General features: G+C 45.4%; 1 long non-coding RNA gene across 1 annotated transcript in view; it reads right to left on the reverse strand.

Annotated features, from left to right (window-relative positions):
• The window catches only part of LOC144892231 (uncharacterized), a 33771-nt gene extending 17481 nt beyond the window's left edge, over positions 1–16290 (reverse strand). The window contains exons 1-2 of the long non-coding RNA XR_013623449.1: positions 16252–16290; positions 734–899 (exon numbers count right to left, since the gene is read on the reverse strand). This is a non-coding gene — a long non-coding RNA (uncharacterized LOC144892231). The remainder of the gene's footprint in view (positions 1–733; positions 900–16251) is intronic.
• Positions 16291–19002: the final 2712 nt, after the last annotated feature.

Here is a 19002-nt window from a genome sequence, read left to right on the forward strand (position 1 = left end):
CCAGAACCATAGATCTTCGTTCGTATGCAGCACAAGGCTGCGGGATTGTAGCATCATTGGCTGAGGGCGCGACTTTGCTGCTGATGCAGTGCAGGAATTTTGAATTTGTTCATGGTGCCGGTGATAGCTCGCCTCTTCTTCGTGAAGGACACCATGGGATCTTTATCGTCCACCAATGAATCCTGGCAGAGGGGACGTCAGTTTAACATCCATACGAGGGACGGCACACATATTGATGAATCACCCTGCCTGTGAATTGAATCACCGGAATGACAGTTTTAGCCAGGTCGGGATTCGAACCCAAGCTAGACAACTTTGAGGTGAGTGTGCGTACCTCTAGGCAATCCTGTCAGCCCTCAACCATAGACGCAAAGCAGACTTATGTGACGTGACAATCTTGGAGGCATTGGGAAGGCTTTGAACAGAACAAGGAAACAGCTTGACATAAATATGAGGAAAAGCAAAGATAAAACAACCAACATATGTAGAATGTAAAAAAAGTTGTCTTCACATGTAGGTTTCAAAGCGTTAAAGTCATTAAAGTACATTAATTGAATTAAAATTGAAAAAAGCAAGGTACTTTACAAGGTAAGGATGGTTCTTTCAAACATCATTGCCCTCACCTGGGGCTGTAAAACTGACCTTAGAAAAAAACTTGACGAAAAAAGATGGCGTGAAGGAGGAGTGAGGATGTAACCAGCAATTCCCACCCATGCAATAGGACAGCACTTACCTCTAAGTAGGTGTTACAATCGGACTGCTGGCTGTCTCAAAGGCAATGGCATTAATGTAAGAGTCCCACCAAGTGGAGTCAGTCTCCCAAGGTCTCCATAATCCAAGCCATTAGCCTTTCATTCCTGGTCTTGTGAACTGGTGTTTGTTCAGTCTCGAGTGGAAATCTAAGAAAAATATGATAGATGTGTTTTATCATTTGGACGTGATGTTTTAATATTGATGGTTGTAAGATTTACTTTTAGATGTGGTTCAAAGCTCATGGAGAAGCAGAAGCCTTGATGGTCGGTACCTTGTAATAATTTATGGAAACTTGTTCGTTTGAATCGACTTGGTTTCAACAGATGCTCACACAAAGTAAAAAGGGCATGGGTTCGATACTGTAGGGCCCGATCGTAACACTGAGTAGTTGCCCCCCCTGCCCCCCACATCTTTATATGACTGAAAAAAGATAAACAGGCATTTTTGAAATGACAATTGTCATCTTCGGGGCGGGGCCTCATGGCCTTGCTTGACGCCCAATGACGAAGGTCGAGGCGTGGCCTCCCCGTCATGAGTCGTCGGTGGGTGGAGTCTAATCTCTTTTCGGGAATGTTCGGATGACGTCGGGGTTTACTTGCCGATTGGCAAATGTTGTTTCTGTCGGCCCTGGCGGTGTGGTTGGCTAATGGAGCCCATTGCCTGGCCGGCTGAGTTTTATAAAAACAAAGGGAAAAATCACCGGGCCAATTACACACTGGGGTTTATTAATCTTATGCCCTTGAACTAGTTAACACAAAAGTTACGTCCCAGAACTAGTTAAAAGTTAACTTATGGCAACATGCAAACACTCTTAACCTGAACATTTACCCTGCTTATTTACATCAAGATGGGCTTCTTCTTCTTTGCGTCACATGGTCCATTCTAAGCTATACATTCCTAACTTTCCTGAGGTATTTCATCTCTTACCCCCACAAACGTAACAATATATATATATATATATATATATATATATATATATATATATATATATATATATATATATATATATATATATATATATATATATTATGTTGAAGGCTCCAGTCCGGACTAAGTAGTCCATCGAGGCTAGGCCTTAAATAAAAGAGTTGCATTGATAGAAAAGTGAAGAAAAATAATTGTCTAAGAGTTTTTGAGAAAGTAAAAAAATCTGTGTTTTGAAAAGGGGAAGATCATAAGTGTTTGGAAAGACATGGGAAGGTGAAGAGTTCCAGAGTTTGGCAGTGGAGGAGGCAAAAAGAAACAAACATCATTACGGCCCACCCTTGAGTTGCCAATGGCCACACAATAATCATGAGATGAAGTGGCTTGTCGAGTAGTCCGTGGTCTCGCTAATGGCAGAAGTACACAAGCAGCAAGTTATTGGGAGCAGAAACCGAAGTAATATCTGTAGAAAAGGGAAAGAGCCAACTTTGCGACGTAATTTGAGTGGGTCGAGTTTTGAGGTCAGATTGGGAGAGTTGATAAGTCGAATTACTTTTAATTCAACTCTGTCCAGTAAGTATGTGGAACTCGAACTTCCCCATATGTGAGAGCAGTACTCTATACTAGGACGAATCAATCCTTTATATAGTTGAAGCAACTGTTCAGAGGAGAAGAATCTTCGACATCTGAAAAGGAGTCCCAGTTTCTTTGAGGAAGACTTAGCTATTTGTGTAATGTGTGGATTCCAGGATAAAAATTTTAAATAAAATAAAATAAAGCAGATTTACTCTCAAACCAACACCTGTTCGGTTAACTGATCTGATGACCACTGCATCGCAGGTATGATATAATGAATTAGAATGATAACAAGGTTGAGTTAATGATATGTCATGATTCATGATGACACAGTCCTTGCTGGTTATCCAATGTTTTTGTTTTGTTTTTGTTTTTTGTATACAAGATCGAGGCTCATGTGAGAGCTAACATCAATCACAAAAAACAAATGGACACAAAACATACAATAAAGGGAACGGGAGAGACAAGATAGGGAGAGAGAGAGGGAAGCACACAAGTACAACAGCAGAGAACAGGGACAACGGGAGATCTGTGGGAGGGAGAGGGCTTGGGGAAAGGAGGGATGGGAAAGGGGGGGGGGGGTTCAAAAAAGTGGATCTGGGGTGAATTAACGGAGGTAGAAAAGATCATATGTTCATAAAATACTTCCGTCCATTGTGATCCCAATGCCCTTACGGCAATGCGAGCAGGAAAACAAATTAACCACAACCAAAAAGGCTATCTTACGAAGACTAATTGGACTCAAACTGAACCACTGACCAAACGAAGTTTTTTTTTTTTTTTTCTTGCATGTACGTACAGTATGTACCTTCACACTGGAAAATCGTGCTAGAAGCTCTAATGGTGCTTTGCTCGCCATCATTCTCAGCCCATTTAGAGCTCATTATATATATATATATATATATATATATATATATATATATATATATATATATATATATATAGTTACGTAACCGTGATTAACACCACAGTTACGGATGGCCGATTGCGAGACTTACACTCCCGAGGCGAAAACTCAATAGCGGATTCCAAATCGAACACTTAAACTAAACGCGCGGAATGGCGGACACAGCGGAGCTCCCCCCCGCCGCCTTATCTATCTATAATTCCACTAATCTCTGTGTATGTCTGTGTGTGTGTTTGTTTGTCTGTGACCGCTGTTTCTCGACAACCACGGGTCCGATATACTTGCAACTTGCCAGGTATATTGCTGGGGACCCGAGGATGTGCCTTTTCAAGGTTTGAAATTAATCGGACAAGTAGTTACCGAGCTATGTCCAAAAAACGATTCAACCAATCAGAGAGCAGCGAGCTATCACGTGTGCCGAACGTGGCGAACAGACTCTGCCTCGGACGGCACATTTGAGAGCGTATTCATTTATTTCACGTTGGCAAACTATGTTGGCGTTAAACTATGTTTTAAAACTAATTTGCGATTCTTTCGCTTTCCTGCCCGTTTGTGCACGCTATGGCGATTTCTTTACCAAACTCCGCAAGCCGTTCGCTTTGGACCAAACCATTTCATGTAAATAGAGGGGGGGGGGGGGGGGATTGTCACCGTACTCGCAAGCCGTTCGCTTTGGACCAAACCATTTCATGTAAATAGAGGGGGGGGATTGTCACCGTACTCGCAAGCCGTTCGCTTTGGACCAAACCATTTCATGTAAATAGAGGGGGGGGATATAATTTTAGATATATATATAGTACGGGCATGCCCTAGTCTATTAAAATCAAACACCCAGGAAACTGCGTTCAGATATATACAGAAAATAATACAAGGATTTATTATGGAAAAGTAAAGCCAGTGAAAAAGCCCGCCGGTAAATCTAATATCCTAGATCGGGACGTCCCCACACGACTGACAGCAAACACAAAACGAGGGAGATGAATTACGAAAAGAATACGTCACGTCGTTCAAAAAGTACGCGGATGCGGGCTTATCTTGTCTGTCTTTCGTCGTCTTTGTGGCGGCCGTCCAACACCGCTCCTTTCGGCCCGATCGCACACCACGAGGTCCCTCGCTCCAAGTCCCACAAGGCCGAGCACCACGCACCAAAAAGCACCATGCGTCGATGACCTCCAACGCGGGCACAAACTCCACTTGACCAGGGACAGGAAGGACTCCTTTGATAGCCACTCGACTCGACTCTCTGCGGGAGTGCTGGCAGCCAAGTGCCAACTGTTCAGTGCCAACTGTTCAGTGCCAACTGTTCAACGAACTGCTCCCACGAAATGCTGCCTCTGCTGAGTCCTGTGTGCCCTGTGTGCTACGAAATGGCGTCCGACCGTCGCTAATATCTCTCGCCGATCACGTCACATTGGCGCACTCCTCAGCCAATCAAAGCCTCCCAACTCGCCGCGCTCGCCCAGGTCACGCCCTCTGCGGCATGCTACTCCTGACATCTCCCGTCCGCGACCCCGCGGTCCTTGTGTAACACGTGCCAGGCGAGGTTTGTAGGCCTTGGAGGTGTAGACGGTGGCGGTGTATTGTGGCGGTGTTTTTGGCCTGGTTTCCTGTCCATTTATTCCGAAGTCATTGTCAGGGAAAGGAATTATTTAATGTTGCGCTAAGGACCTAACTAATGTTTATGTGGTTTGCAGTGCCATAATGGACAAAGGTTTGACTACTAGGTGAGACTCACGGGGGCGTTACCTTTAATCCCTCACTATTTAACACTCGAACCTCCAGGTAGGTCCACAATCATACATCTTCCCCCGACAAACGCCTAAACATCAAGAACTTATTACATGGAGAGTCCCTGTCACGACAGCCGAATACCTACCTATTCAGATCTACCTAGCTCTAGATGTTGCTCTACCAAATTCATAACACAGCCCCCCCCCTGGAACCGTAGCTCCTGCAAGGTTCACCGCAGGCGCTACCATTCCAGCCTTAACACTTACTGTCACACACTTAATTAACCTATGAAATAAATCAGGAAGGGCTGTGGGAAGTGAGTCGGACTACCTACCTACACTTCCTTAACATGCTGAACCCCTTAACCATCATGCAAGTATGTACATTTTCTTCGTTGTTCCTGTGGAGGGAGGAAACAACAACACACAACACTAACTTAACCACAAAACTTAACCATCTTTCCAAAACTCAAAACTCTAACCTTTGTACATACCCCGGTCTACAGACCGCGTCCCCCGGTGGATGCCACAAGACACAACCTTACCTGCGGGGCCATCCCCAATGCATCCCCCTAAATTTCCACGGGCCCTGTCCAGATGTTACAGGTGAGTGACACGGCTCGGTGGATTTCGCCCACATTCATGCAACACAGACCCCTTAACCACTCATTCTCATTCCATAGGTCATCAAGGCATTTCAAAAATCAATAAAGCACTTATTTCAATACACCCCCTGCAGGACCATGGCATTGATGTCATTCACGTGTGTGTGCATTCCTCAACTAGGCAGCGGGGAGGTACCGCACAAAAAGATGGTGGGGGCGCATCAGGCTGTGGTGCCCGCAGTCCCAAAAACAAGTCAACCGACTTACAAGTTCATTGCCCCCCCCCCCTTTACCTTTTGGCCCCGTGACAGCCCAACAGCCCCTTTCCGCCGTTACCTCGCCGGTGAGGGTCTCCACACACACCAGGCTCCTTTGCCTCCTGCTTTCGCGCAGCAACACGGGTCACCGGGGGACTTCCTCACCCCGCGGCGCCCAACCAGACCCTCCACCGACGAGCTCCAATTTCCAGTTACCACCGGCTGCCAGGGGTAATTGCCGCAGAGGGGGGGCCCGGCCCGCAGGCATCGCTCCTCAGAGCTTGCTCTGTACCTGCGGACACACACACCTTCCCCACCCACAAGACCCCAAAACACACTTCCTCCCCCGCTGCCATTCAATTCTCCACACAACTCAGCACAATTCAGTACAATTCTTGGTGTAAAAGGTGTTACAAGGCTTGCCATGGCCTGCCACATGTGAAATCCCCCAGTTCACATTTAAACCATCACACATTTCCAAAAGCACATTTCCAAAAGCACAAGTATCGCCCCTCATTATCTCCAATAATCATCACTCACTCTCCAGGTTCCACTCTCACGACCACATCAAAACACCTAACCACAATACAAAAACATACGCCACCCACAAGACACTGTGGCTCCCATTCCATCCCCTCACCGGCCATGTCATCACTCTCACCCGCCTCCCAACTCCAATTTACATGTCCCCAATTTCCAAAGCAAGTCCTGAAGCCTGGGACAGTACTCCTCAAAACACTCACCTCAAGTGCAGGTAGTTGCAGGTTGGTCAGGTTCAAAGTGCAATCCACCCATACAATTCCCAAAATTTCACATTGGGCCTACCAAATCCTTCCAAATTTCTCTTTTGTCCCCACTACACTGGCAGGTATGTGGATCCGCATCCAACGGTGATCATCACTACACAACTACCTATGGCCACGACAGCTCTGCACCTCTACCGTGCAAGGGTCACCGGGACAAGGTGAGCAGTCAAAACGCCAACATGGCCCATGAGTGTCCATAAGGGTGCGACCCACTATCCATCCTTCGGCCCCCCTGCGAGGAACACAGCTGCAGCAGCCCCAGCTGGCCAATGTGGTGAGCACTTGCTGCCACAACACACACTACCGCACACCCAACCTCGGCCCTGGGGGGCACGGTCGCAGTGCGTGGCATCCCTACAGCCACGTCCCCTGCACCTCCCCTTCATTCCCCAGTCCGACTACAGAACTGCAGCCCCCCAGTGCTCACCCACACTTGACCACACCAAGGTTCAGTCAACAGCCATGCTCCACCAGGAGACCCACCCAGAAGACATGGTCCACACACCTCGGACACGCACAGCACCACGTTGACCCTCAGGCTACACAACTACATCCCCATCATCCCGCGTCCCAAATATCAGCACAGTTGCCCCCGCAACCAGATGAAAGCTGTGTCTTGCTACCCTATTAATTTCATCACAGCCTCCAACACTTTGGTCTGCACACCTGGATCAATAATGGCGTCACTGTACCGTGTCCACCATGGCATTTCAAAATCCACCCTTAAATTTCCATCTAACCCACAGATTACCCATGCCAACCATTTGTCACATTTCACTAACCTCACCAAAGAAGGATGCTTTGCCATACACATGCCAGCCGAGCATGGCCCATATGCTCGGCTCGTTACACATCTCCCGATTCACATCCCCATGGCTCTCTTCCCAACCCGAGAGTCCATAAATCATAACGGAGCATCTGTGGAAGGTCACTCACACCATCACGTTCCACAGATGCCCCAATGGTTGTCCGGCAGGCTATCTCCATCCCTGTCCATTCGGTTTGACCCGCGTCCATAGACCAACCACCATGCCAGGTCACCACATGCTGGTTGTCCCAGAGTCCCTGGAGGAGAGTGCCAGGCCGCATGCCCGGGTGGTCACCACATCAGTCCCAAGTTGGCCGTCCGCAGTGCCACCACCAAAGCGCGACCCACAACACCTCCCCCTAGTGGTCCTCAATATTTGCCATCCCAGGCTTGAGAAACCACCTCGGACTTCCCTGGAGGTCTTAACCCCCACCAGGGTCCGGTGACCCTGCCGGCCCGAGCCGCCGGCTCGGACGGCGCCCCGACGGACAAGGGACGCCACACTCCACCAGACCCCCCGTGGGACCCAGGTCGTACCTCGACACCCAAGGCTGGACCCCACGTCCAAATCTCGCCATCACAGCCCCCCAGCTGGCCGGCATACCCAAATTTTGAAAGGGGCAACTTTTGCCCGAGGCCATCACCCATGACCTCTCCATGTCCAAATCCCGCAGCCCGGGGACCAATCCCCACCATGGCTGCTCCAAATCAATTTCCTATTGTAATTTTATTTTACAAATTTTCATTCCCACTGCCAAACCGCAGCTGCAGGGAACAACCTCTACCACCAGTTGTCCTGCCCCTCCCTGCAGTTGATCCAAATTCCCTACAGGGACCAAATCTCCAGAAGCTCTATCTCCCGATCCTCCAAGATCCAAATCCAGCCCGGAGCCAACACACTCCCCCAACTGGTTGTCCAATTTTGGAGCCTCTGTTTCCAAATAGCAGTGTACAGTGAGCGTCCCCTCGGTCATTCCAACCACCTCCTCGGACCAACTCACCTCATCACCCAGGCTCCTTTGGGCCTGAACAAGCTCTACCTCCATGGGACTGTCACAGGTCTCCAGCCGCTGGATCAAATCATCCTCATCATCATCATCATTACAAATCATTCCTGGCCCCGCCAGGCTTTGATCAATATCCCCAATAAATACCCGGTCCGGCTCTATCGCATGGACCCCCAAAAACTCTACCCCCTCTTGCTCCGCACCACCGCCCTGGTGCTGCACAATTCCAAATTCATCCCCCGGTTGGGGTGTTGTGACATCCACACGGTCCCGATAAACAACCAGGCCCCCATTTGCTTTATCAATTCGAGCATTTGTGGCACCAATCTGACCCTCCAACTTTTCCCCCATTTGGACAGCCTGGGTCACGCCCTCCTCTATTTTTGACATTAATTCTTCCCGTTTCAATTCAATTTCCACCCCTATGGCTTTTTCCATCTCCCCCATTTGAGTTTCTACTTTACCCTCAAATTTCCCCAGTCTGCCCGTAATTTGGTTTTGCACACTCCCTTCTATGCCATCAATTCGTTTCCCCAGCTGTTGTGCCATTTCCCCAATTTTTCCTTCCAATTCTTCATGCCTCTCTTTCATTTGTTCATTCATTCGTTCATTCACTTTTCCCTCCAATCCCTCAATTTTGCTGTCCATCCCTTCGATCTGTTCTTTCAAACCCTCCTTCAATCTATCCATTTGCCCCTCCATGTTTTTTGTTTGGGCATTAATTCTGTTCTCCAATTGCTCGTTCTGAGCATTCATTTCCCCTTTCAATCCATTAATTTGGTCACTCATATCCTTCAGTCCTTCCCTCCATTCCTTCCCCTGCGACTCCATTTTATTTTCCATCCCGTCAATTTTTTCATTTATTCCCCGACTGGCTCGCTCACTCTGTGCGTTCATGTCTCCCATCTGCTTTCCCAATCGCTCACTGTTCTTTTCCATCCCTTCAATTTTGTCATTCAATTCCCGACTGGCTCGCTCACTCTGAGCATCCATTAATTCCTTAAAAAATTTCATTAAAGCCTGGTCGTCTCTCGGGGCCGTCCCATCTGTTCCCGACTCCCCGGTAGGGGAGGGGCATAAGTTGGTGCTCGGGACGAGGGAGGTTCCAAGGCTCACCTCTGCATCAAACTCCCCTATTTCCGGCTCACTCCCAACGCTGACGGAGGCCTCGCTACGCACCTCCATTTCGTCGACCTCCGACATCCGCTTTTCGGAAGGTCGTTCCCCGCGCGCGTATTTATTTCAACTAGGGCATGCCCGTACTATATATATATCTAAAATTATATCCCCCCCCCTATTTACATGAAATGGTTTGGTCCAAAGCGAACGGCTTGCGAGTGGTGACAATCCCCCCCCCTCTATTTACATGCAATGGTTCGGTCCAAAGCGAACGGCTTCCGGAGTTTGGTAAAGAAATCGCCATCGCGTACACAAACGCGCAGGAAAGCGAATGAATCGCAAATTCGTTTTTATTAGTTGTAAAACATAATGCCCAATTATTCAATTAGCGCCAACGTATTTTGGCTGTTTGCAATTTAATCGCAAGGCAAAGTAGAAAGAGAAGAGGGAAAAAAAGAAAAGCCTTGCCTTGCTGCAAACAGCTGCTGCAAACAACAACAGGGAAGGCTGCACTGTCCGGAAGTTGGCATATCGCAGTTACGATTATTTTAGTGTTAATGGCCAATTATTCAATTAGCGCCAACGTATTTTGGCTGTTTGCAATTTAATCGCAAGGAAAAGTAGAAAGAGAAGAGGGAAAAAAAGAAAAGCCTTGCATTAACGCATTAACGCTTGCATTGCATTAACGGTTCGGCACACGTGATAGCTCGCTGCTCTCTGATTGGTTGAAGCGTTTTTTGGACATAGCTCGGTAGGTACTTGTCCGATTAATTTCAAACCTTGAAAAGGCACATCCTCGGGTCCCCAGCAATATACCTGGCAAGTTTCAAGTATATCGGACCCGTGGTTGTCGAGAAACAGCGGTCACAGACAAACACACAGACACACAGACACACAGACAGACACACAGAGATTACTGGAATTATAGATAGATTCCAAAAACACAATTTAAATTTGACGAAGACGCGATATCGCGCTCCGTATGCCCAATTGATTACTAAATTTCTCCGCCTCGCCTATAAAAATTTTGCGTTCGAACGTCGGGCGCAATGTACGCCCGACCGTGTCGATGTCTCGCCGCGGACAAAAAAATTTGTCCGACGGGTTCAAATCCTACACTCCTGACACCACTTGTTACGTAACCGTGATTAACACCACAGTTACGGATGGCCGATTGCGAGACTTACACTCCCGAGGCGAAAACTCAATAGCGGATTCCAAATCGAACACTTAAACTAAACGCGCGGAATGGCGGACACAGCGGAGCTCCCCCCCGCCGCCTTATCTATTAAAATCAAACACCCAGGAAACTGCGTTCAGATATATACAGAAAATAATACAAGGATTTATTATGGAAAAGTAAAGCCAGTGAAAAAGCCCGCCGGTAAATCTAATATCCTAGATCGGGACGTCCCCACACGACTGACAGCAAACACAAAACGAGGGAGATGAATTACGAAAAGAATACGTCACGTCGTTCAAAAAGTACGCGGATGCGGGCTTATCTTGTCTGTCTTTCGTCGTCTTTGTGGCGGCCGTCCAACACCGCTCCTTTCGGCCCGATCGCACACCACGAGGTCCCTCGCTCCAAGTCCCACAAGGCCGAGCACCACGCACCAAAAAGCACCATGCGTCGACGACCTCCAACGCGGGCACAAACTCCACTTGACCAGGGACAGGAAGGACTCCTTTGATAGCCACTCGACTCGACTCTCTGCGGGAGTGCTGGCAGCCAAGTGCCAACTGTTCAGTGCCAACTGTTCAGTGCCAACTGTTCAACGAACTGCTCCCACGAAATGCTGCCTCTGCTGAGTCCTGTGTGCCCTGTGTGCTACGAAATGGCGTCCGACCGTCGCTAATATCTCTCGCCGATCACGTCACATTGGCGCACTCCTCAGCCAATCAAAGCCTCCCAACTCGCCGCGCTCGCCCAGGTCACGCCCTCTGCGGCATGCTACTCCTGACATCTCCCGTCCGCGACCCCGCGGTCCTTGTGTAACACGTGCCAGGCGAGGTTTGTAGGCCTTGGAGGTGTAGACGGTGGCGGTGTATTGTGGCGGTGTTTTTGGCCTGGTTTCCTGTCCATTTATTCCGAAGTCATTGTCAGGGAAAGGAATTATTTAATGTTGCGCTAAGGACCTAACTAATGTTTATGTGGTTTGCAGTGCCATAATGGACAAAGGTTTGACTACTAGGTGAGACTCACGGGGGCGTTACCTTTAATCCCTCACTATTTAACACTCGAACCTCCAGGTAGGTCCACAATCATACATCTTCCCCCGACAAACGCCTAAACATCAAGAACTTATTACATGGAGAGTCCCTGTCACGACAGCCGAATACCTACCTATTCAGATCTACCTAGCTCTAGATGTTGCTCTACCAAATTCATAACAATATATATATATATATATATATATATATATATATATATATATATATATATATATATATATATATATATATATATATATACATATATATATATTTATATATATATTTATATATATATTTATATATATATTTATATATATATTTATATATATATTTATATATATATTTATATATATATTTATATATATATTTATTTATATTTATATATATATATATATATATATATATATATATATATATATATATATTCTATCTATGTGCGGTATATGAAACGGAAAAACAAGGTCCAGGAAGCTGTCCATGAAGCCATGTGATTATATGTATATTGACCATGTACTGTTTGAAAGTCTTTGCATCCTGTCTATTAATTACGTACATCCAGAGGACCAAAAATAACCCAAAGACACAAAAGAACCCTGGATACCAAAAAGACCCTGAAGACTCAAAAGACTCAATATATCCAAAAGACCCCGAAGGCCAAAATACCCTGAAGACTCAAAAGCTCCCATGGACCGCTAAGACCAAAAATATCCAGAAGACCCTTGTAGATCCAAAACACCCTGAAAACCCAAAAGACCCCACTCACCCAAAATACCCAAAAGGCACTTAAAAACCCATAAGACACCTTAGACCCAATAGACCAGCTTGAACCGTTGACTATTTCGAACTTTACGCCACTTGGACCTTTTTATGTTGCAAATAAATTTGTACAAAAGAAATGTTTACATTATGATTAGTGTAAATCATCACAACACAGCAACTCAAATTCAGTCAGGTCATTATCCTCAATTTAAACAAACCCATGACTCTGCAGCATTGTGTGGTGAGGCGAGCGCAGCGAGCCGATCCACGCTAGTATAACTATATATATAACTAATCATAATGTATATATATGTAGTATATTACATGCAGAACAGAGAGATTAGAAGATGTCCATGTACTTTTACATGAAAGATAAGGGAAGCACAAATGGGATATGTGATTTGAATCTGGTTTATAAATGCATCATGAGCTAGGGTTCCGATGGAAACATAAACAAGCCAACCCTGATTAAGTCCTATCTTTTCTTAAACTCCTGTCAATTGCAAACATTCATAGCAGAACAAACCAGAGCTTTGGAAGCTTTGGATACATTGCCATGAAACTACTGGAAAGTACATCGACAGCAAAATGTGCGGAAAGCTTTTACTTTTTAATGCAGAAAGCATAGATCAGGAAATGTCAAGGTAACATTAACTTATTCATTCTTGCGTGTCTTCAAACCAATTCATCTTACTACCTTTGCAAAAAATACAAATAACAAATGGCTGATTGTTTCAAATTTTCAGAAAGAAAAAATATACGAATGTGTATTTCCGAGGACAAGGAGATTTCAATGAAGCATGATATCTGCAGAAGGAATTCCCACCCGAAGGTTTCCTTGCTGAGCAGTGTGGTTGTGGGATTGAAAGGGTGAAATGGGGTTCCTTGCTGTCTGGATTTCATCAAGCACCCCCATCTGCGCCCCCCGCCCCCCGCCGCCATGGGTGCACCTCCAGGCGCGACCCCGTGAGCTGCGAGACTGGCTGACAGCTTGCTTCTGAAGCCCCCAGAACTCACCGCCAGCAGCAGGGATGCTTTTGATCTTGATGCCATAAAGAAATGCTGCTGCCCATGGCGGGGAAACCCTACTAAGACATGATTGATGCAAGGGTTATTGGCAGAGCTATTAAATCGTGACATAGTTTCGAATAATTTAATGGAAATGCTTAGAAGCAACTTCACCAAATAGGTTTTAGGAATATATAGCAGTCCTCTTTGGAAACCCTCATAAAATTCTGCTCCCTTTTTTTTCTTGTTAAAATATAAACGCTGGCATTTCAAGCACATCTGCTTTAAATTTTTAGTGGTTTTTATAAACTTTTTTGTTGAGCTTTAGCGAGTGTTACTGTAGCGGTTGAAGCCAAGAGTTGTTTTTGTTGGAAAATAAATACACAACTGTTCAGTTATTACATCACAAGATGTAGTTTATTTATTTTCACATTATTAGCATCATATTATTAATATCCAAGCTGTTAGTTTATCTGAGCAAATATCATAAGATATATGTCTCACTTTTTCCCACAATGTCTAAAAGACCATGACAAAGCTTATAGACATATCAATTACAAAACGAAGACATGAAAAAGACATTGTTACTTTTACATTAATTACATTATCGAACATATATATATATATATATATATATATATATACAGTGAAACCTTGACTTACGAGTTTAATTCGTTCTGTGACCGAGCTCGTAACTCAATTTGCTCGTTTCTCAAATTAAATTTCCCCATTAAAATGCATTGAAATGCTATTAATCTGTTCCAGCCCCCAAAAAACCACACCAATTTTTTTTGTTACGTGTTTTTAAATAAGAAAAATGTACTTTATAAATAACAAATAATGTATAAACAAGCACGACCTCGTATATACTGTACGTAATAAGCGGCGTTACGCGCGCTGCTTGTAAACAAGGAGGAAGCGGACAACGCGGTAATTTGTAAGAGTCTTTATTCAAGAGCTCACTGTAACACTGGCGCGCTCCGGGCTGCGCGCCCGGTGTATATCCTGAGGCCACGCCTACCCCTCGGCGTGGCCGCCGCCCACTTGGTGCTCGGAATGATGTCACCACGCCAGTGAGCTTCCGTGTCCACCACAATGTAAAGAAATAAACTGGTTTTATTAAGTGTATTTACCTTGAAGATCAGACGAAGATGCTGGCGGAGGTGGAGGAGATGACTTTTGCCTTTTTCGCCACACTTTCCTCGCTTTCACTTGCAGGGCGTTTCAATAAAAACCTGTCCAACGAGGTTTGTTTCTTCCTCCCTTTCAAAATGTTTCGATCGTACTGCTACGATCGTACTGCCTCGCCAAGTCGACAACACGCACACCTCGCTCATGTTTTTCGACAATTGCGTGTTTTATATCCAAGCACATCATCCTCTTCTTCTTCTCAGTACTGCCCTTGGCACTCAATTTCTGAGGACCCATGGTTAAAACTAAGAAATTTTCCAAAATAACCAAAATGCGAAAACAAAGCAGCAGCGATATACGGCAGAGATGCTTGCACGGCAAGATAACCACGTGACCGGAACCCACCTGGTGGCGGGTGGCGTAAGCTCCAAAATAACCAACATGCGAAAACAAAGCAGCAGCGATATACGGCAGAGATGCTTGCACGGCAAGATAACCACGTGACCGGAACCCACCTGGTGGCGGGTGGCGTAAGCTTCAAAATAACCAACATGCGAAAACAAAGCAGCAGCGATATACGGCAGAGATGCTTGCACGGCAAGATAACCACGTGACCGGAACCCACCTGGTGGCGGGTGGCGTAAGCTCCAAAATAACCAACATGCGAAAACAAAGCAGCAGCTATATACGGCAGAGATACTTGCACGGCAAGATAACCACGTGACCGGAACCCACCTGGTGGCGGGTGGCGTCAGCTCCAAAATAACCAAAATGCGAAAACAAAGCAGCAGCGATATACGGCAGAGATGCTTGCACGGCAAGATAACCACGTGACCGGAACCCACCTGGTGGCGGGTGGCGTAAGCTCCAAAATAACCAACATGCGAAAACAAAGCAGCAGCGATATACGGCAGAAATGCTTGCACGGCAAGATAACCACGTGACCGGAACCCACCTGGTGGCGGGTGGCGTGAGCTCCAAAATAACCAACATGCGAAAACAAAGCAGCAGCGATATTCGGCAGAAATGCTTGCACGGCAAGATAACCACGTGACCGGAACCCACCTGGTGGCGGGTGGCGTAAGCTCCAAAATAACCAACATGCGAAAACAAAGCAGCAGCGATATACGGCAGAGATGCTTGCACGGCAAGATAACCACGTGACCGGAACCCACCTAGTGGCGGGTGGCGTAAGCTCGTAACTCGGATCTCGACTCGCATCTCAAAGCAATAAACCGCCCGAGCGACGGCTCGTATCTCGGAAAACTCGTAAGTTGGTGCACTCGTAAGTCAAGGTTTCACTGTGTATGTATATATATATATATATATATATATATATATATATATATATATATATATATATATATATATATATATATATATTAGTGCTGTGCCGATATTGAAACCGGCAATCGGAACAAGCCGATGTCGGCTATTTTTCGGTAATATGTACAGGAATATTGTAATCAGTGTACAGTTCCGATGACCGATTATAGTTGTACTGTACTCTATACAACCCCCAAACCTTGAGTAGCTTTCACACTTGTTTGGAACGAATTTCAATAAACAAATTGAAGAAAACAACGTTGCACCTATTGCTTTAGAAACAGTTGAGAGTACAAAGAAAAATGCGATGCGTCTTACTGTATCATGCGAAACGCGATGGCTCTTCCTGACGCTGGTAGAATACGTCTTGACGTCATATGTTCCAGGCATGCATCAAAGTGTCCCTTTAATTAATTATTTCACATTTCAAAGGTGGACTCATAGTATTCTGGCTTCCTGGAGCAAAATGAGACACATTTTACATGAAGTTTGTAAAATTACTGCTTCATTCGTCACACCATATGCTGTGACGTCCTCTCACGCAATTTCACGTAATCCGAAGGCACATGGTGTTCACAAAACACTGAACCAAACACATGGAGCTTTATTTATTCCCTCCGCAATTACGATTACTTCGTTTTGAACCTCTTCTACCTCCTCTGTTACCTTCGTTATTTCCCGGTGCACCTCCACGAGGTCCTCCTCCAAATACGCCACCTCAACCGTTTCCATTTTACATTCCATTATGTTTGTGTTCACTCATCGCTCGTTCCTTTACCTCCATTTCTTCGCCCATATTTCATTGTCTTTGTCATCTCATCATGCCGTGCTCTTCACTCCCGCTTTATGGCTCCCAGTAACCCTCTTGGGTTCCCTTTGTGTTTTTTCATTATTTTATTGTGTCGGTATTTTCCTTTATCTGTTTTTCATTCATTTTGCCCAATTGTCAATCCTTCTACCCCCCCCCCCCCCCACATGAGTCATTTTACCTCCTTCACCCTCCCCATCTCTTCCACCAGTCTGGCCTCACTCTCCTTCAAGTCTTCCCGAACAGCCGTCATTTCCTTGCTCATCGCTTCGCCCATCTCATGTTTGATTTCCCCGCGCATCGCGTCCATTCCAGTGCCCATCACTTACATTTCGCCGCTGATTCTTTCTCTCAACTCAATTTGTGCTTTGAACGAGGCCATACAGAGCCCCATATCGAGCGGTGCTGGCGGCTACCCTGTGGTACAAGTACAAGTTCCATGGATGCCGAATTTTCCTTGTTTTAGTTCTTCTCACGCTAACCTTGTGAAATCACCAGGTGAGTACATACACTAGTGCACTGATAACACCATTTATAACACTGAGTGAACAGGTCATAGATTAATTTAATGAATTAATAATTGTACGGAACAGAATCCCTTTGTAACCCAGGGATTCCCTGTTCCTACATTTTCATATTTTGTGTTAAACTTGCTTTTCACGTGACTAGACAAGTAGGAAACGCTTCATTTTATATCCGTCAATAACTTATCAAATGAGCATACTTTGTTAATGTACGAAATGACGTCACTATTTTATTATTTATGATTTGAATCGGTCGTATAAGCATGCGTGCGTAAGCGAAGGACCGCATTCGAATTTGGTGTGTGGGTGCAACCCACGTCAAAATCCAAGATGGCCGCCGCCATGTATGTCTGATGCCATGTATGTCTGAACCTTGTAACCTGCATATCTTGAAAAATAAGCGAAGTACCAACTTCTAATCTGGTGTGTGGGTGTATCTAGGCATAAGGAAGAACGCTTTTGAAAATTGGGTCGCCACGTCAAAATCCAAGATGGCCGCCGCCATGTATGTCTGAACCTTGTGAGCGAAATATCATATCATAGCATGTTTTCTGCGTGTTCCACTTTGTCAACTCACATCACTTCCCCGACGGGGGACCTAGGTGTAACGCTTGTTATTTATGATTTGAATCGGTCGTATAATCGGCAGAATTTTTTTTCTCATTGGTTATTGCCAAATATATATATGTATATATATATATATATATATATATATATATATATATATATATATATATATATATATATATATACATACATATACACTACCGGTCAAAAGTTTTAGAACACCTCAATTTTTCTCGTTTTTATTGAAATTTAAGCAATTCAAGTCCAGTGAACAACCTGAAATGGTGCAAAGGTAAGCAGTAAACTGCTCGAGGTTGAAAAAAAAAGTTTAGGTTAGCAAAAACGGGAAAATAATGTAAATTGCACAGTTATATTGTAAAAAAAAAAAAGGCCTTCTTCGGGGAACAAGTAATGGATTAACAACTTACAGCTGTTTGCAGCAATATAAGTAAATTTAGCCTTGAAAGTTGAGGCAAACAATTCCGACAGGTGTCCCAACCTCTGCTGATTACTTGATTACAAACCCCCTGCCTATATAAAAGCAGTATTGGAACAGACTGTTATTACACCCTCTGAAGCATTATTTGGACAATATTGCACTGCAGGAAGTAGTATATTGGAAACTGGAGGAAACTCTGACAGGAAGAGGTCTGGCAGACCCAAAGCCACAATAGAATCAGAAGACAAGTTTCTGAGAGTCAACAGCTTGCATGATAGGCGGCTCACAGGAAAACAGCTTCAAGCACAGCTTAACACTGGTCGAAGTAAGCAAGTCTCAGTTTCAACTGTGAAGAGAAGACTTCGAGCTGCAGGTTTGACAGGTCGAGTGGCAGTAAGAAAGCCATTGCTAAGATGGCAAAATAAGAAAAAGAGGCTTGCCTGGGCCATGAAGCACCACCAGTGGACTACTGAAGACTGGAAGAAGGTCTTATGGACCGATGAATCAAAATTTGAAATCTTTGGTTCATCACGCAGGGTTTTTGTATGCCTTCGAGTAGGCGAAAGGATGGTTCCTCAGTGTGTGTCACCAACTGTCAAACATGGAGGAGGAAGCGTGATGGTCTGGGACTCTTTTGCTGGATCCAGAGTCGGCGACTTGCTCAGAGTGACTGGCACCCTGAACCAAAAGGGCTACCACTGGATTTTGCAGTGCCATGCAATACCCTCTGG

This window comes from Myxine glutinosa, chromosome 1 (assembly GCF_964187855.1).
Source record: "Myxine glutinosa chromosome 1, kmMyxGlut1.1, whole genome shotgun sequence".
Taxonomy (NCBI): domain Eukaryota; kingdom Metazoa; phylum Chordata; class Myxini; order Myxiniformes; family Myxinidae; genus Myxine; species Myxine glutinosa.